At 40.9% G+C, this 2,584-nt stretch overlaps 1 long non-coding RNA gene across 1 annotated transcript; it reads right to left on the reverse strand.

Moving 5' to 3' along the window:
• Positions 207-2,375, reverse strand: LOC110264474. The gene is made up of 2 exons (XR_002350657.1): positions 2,291-2,375; positions 207-562 (listed from the first exon to the last, which is right to left on the reverse strand). It is a non-coding gene; the product is annotated as an uncharacterized LOC110264474 (long non-coding RNA).

Consider the following 2,584-nt stretch of genomic DNA (forward strand, 5'->3'; position numbering starts at 1 on the left):
GCTACTTAGCACAATCTTAGGTACTCCAGTGCTAGTTTGATATGAACACAACTTTGAATTAGTCACATGCACGCCATGTTATTTGAAACACACAACAAGATATTAACTAGGCATAAGTCTCCCTTGGGCATCTGCATCCTCTCATGCGGGAGTGAACTATACCTACCCCTCTCCACCACACTCCCTGTGCCCAAGTAGAACATGAATCAAACATTAATATTATCCACAATCTCCTGCCTTAATAACATCTAACATCACAATAAAGCCACAACATAAATAGAATAAACTACTTGCACTTAGCACCAACAGTCTTGGTTCAAACAAGTCTCACTCATAAGTAAAACACCACATAAGAACCATTTTTACCGCACAATAACCTACCATAATAAGGTCTAATATGACAACACAACTAGAATCATAAAAGTGGATAAGCAAACTAAAAATATGTAACCTTATCCTAATTAGCTGAACACTTCATTCACATGAAGTCATGGCCATCCAACTAACTTCTTTGTGACCTCTTTCCAGAATAATGAACTTTCCTATGGCTGGGTCCACCATCCTACAAAATGATATTTGGTCCGTTATATTAAGTAATGAAGTTCAGAATATTAATGCACTACAAATATAATCAAATAAGTAACAAGTATCAACGTGAAGTATTACCGCAAGTAGCGAATACGGTAAATGATAATCCTAGGAATTAACCAACATATACAAATCTCATTGTCATCTGTGGCAGTGCAATTTTTTTGGTCGTGGCCTAATCCGAGGCACCGCCTACAACACCTCTCGTTATTGTCATTCGTGCCCCCGCGAGGTGCACTCTTTGGCCTGATAACCTTTGGGTCAAGAATGTAGGTTTGATCTGCCCCTGCTTGAATGCGACAACCCCTTTGTCCTATGACACAAAGAGATTCAGACTCCTTCGACATTTTGGCAACTTCTGCCATGGTGGTGTCGTATGTTTCCGTGGCTTGTACAACTAGAAAACACATCGGCAGGTAGGCACCCCACAATGCGCCGTATCTAATGCGAAACCCTTCCGTGGGATTTAATGTCGCATCCATATTATTGCTGCCAGTTACTTTGGCTCCTTTGCACCACCTACAAAGCACCAATCAGGTCGACAACTCTTCTTTCTCTAGCTCTTTGAGGACACAAAATATATGGCAGCAAGGGATCCCTAATCTCTCCCACAACTTACAAGGACATGCATACTTATCATAACTTCTATCTAAGAACACCAAGTACACATGATGGGACCTTCGAAACTTTCTGAACATGAACTTCTCGGTGCTACCAATACTGTCCCTGTGCAAGATTAACAATGCTACAACCCCGTTGATCTGTTTTTGCACCTCGTAGAATATCTCCCTCGTGTACCACTTGCTCGCAGATCTTTCCAAGGTTTTGAGACCCGTAGTCATCACTGGATTTGAGTAAAGAGTCTTGTAATCTGCAATGAATTCGTTATTCCGGTAATCCTTAAGTACTCAATCCAGGTCCTCAACCAACTCAAGTAAGCAATTCCCAGACTTGATAAATTTCTTCAATGATGAATTAATACCCTCGCATCGAGAAGTAGTTCGAATGCCGGCACAAAACTTCCCACCCAAGCAAGCATTTTCCCACATATCTCTCTTTTCGTATGTCTTTGCAACCTCATCATTGTCCTCTAGACCGAATGACGTAACCATGTCCACCCAATAATTGTCAAACTCTTCCACATCAAAGTGACCATACACAGTAGTCTTAAACGCAGCACAAAAATCTTTGTCCTTAATATTCACAACAGTATTTCGAGCAAGATGCCAGGTGCATACTCTATGTGTCGCATTTGGAAATTCACTTCTAATGGCATCTCGCATGGATTCATCGCCATCTGTGACAACCACTTTTGGCTCCTTGTGCTTCATTACCTCCAAGAAACTCTTTAGCAACCATTTATAGGACAGAATCTTCTCATCCTCTAGCAAACCAAACCCAAAAATAATTGTCTGTTTGTGGTGGTTAGTGCCCGAAAAATATTACAAGAGGTCTATTATATAAATTTTTTCTGTATGTTGAGTCGAATGCCAACACATCACTGAAGCATTTGTAGTCATGTTGTATGTAACCACATGACAAAACATTTGACCAAGATGCTTCTCAGCGCAATACGAGTACTGCACAACTGACATAGGATCCAACTCAGCCTTACCCTTCAAGTAGCTTATTGCTACAACTGCATCTCCCTCCACGATCTTGGATTGCCTAACTTCATCCATATAATTATATAAGTCTTTACTTATGAAGTTAAGATTGTGATATCCACCACACATATGGGCAAAGAAGCCCATGATTTGAGTTGTCTGGAACCCGGATTCATGCATGTTATATATATGCGCTTTGTGACCTTCTGTGACCTTCCTATGCAGTGCCATTACATTAGTGAACTCTGGGGACACCAAGTCGTGATTATGCTTCTCAACCAATGTCTCTGTTCGCCACTTCCCACAAATTTTGTCCAGAAAGACAACAAGCTTGGCATTGCAATTTGTTCTCATTTCCGATTTATGGGGCATTTTTCTATCAACCCTCT

Source organism: Arachis ipaensis, chromosome B07 (assembly GCF_000816755.2).
Source record: "Arachis ipaensis cultivar K30076 chromosome B07, Araip1.1, whole genome shotgun sequence".
In the NCBI taxonomy this organism is placed as follows: Eukaryota; Viridiplantae; Streptophyta; class Magnoliopsida; order Fabales; family Fabaceae; genus Arachis; species Arachis ipaensis.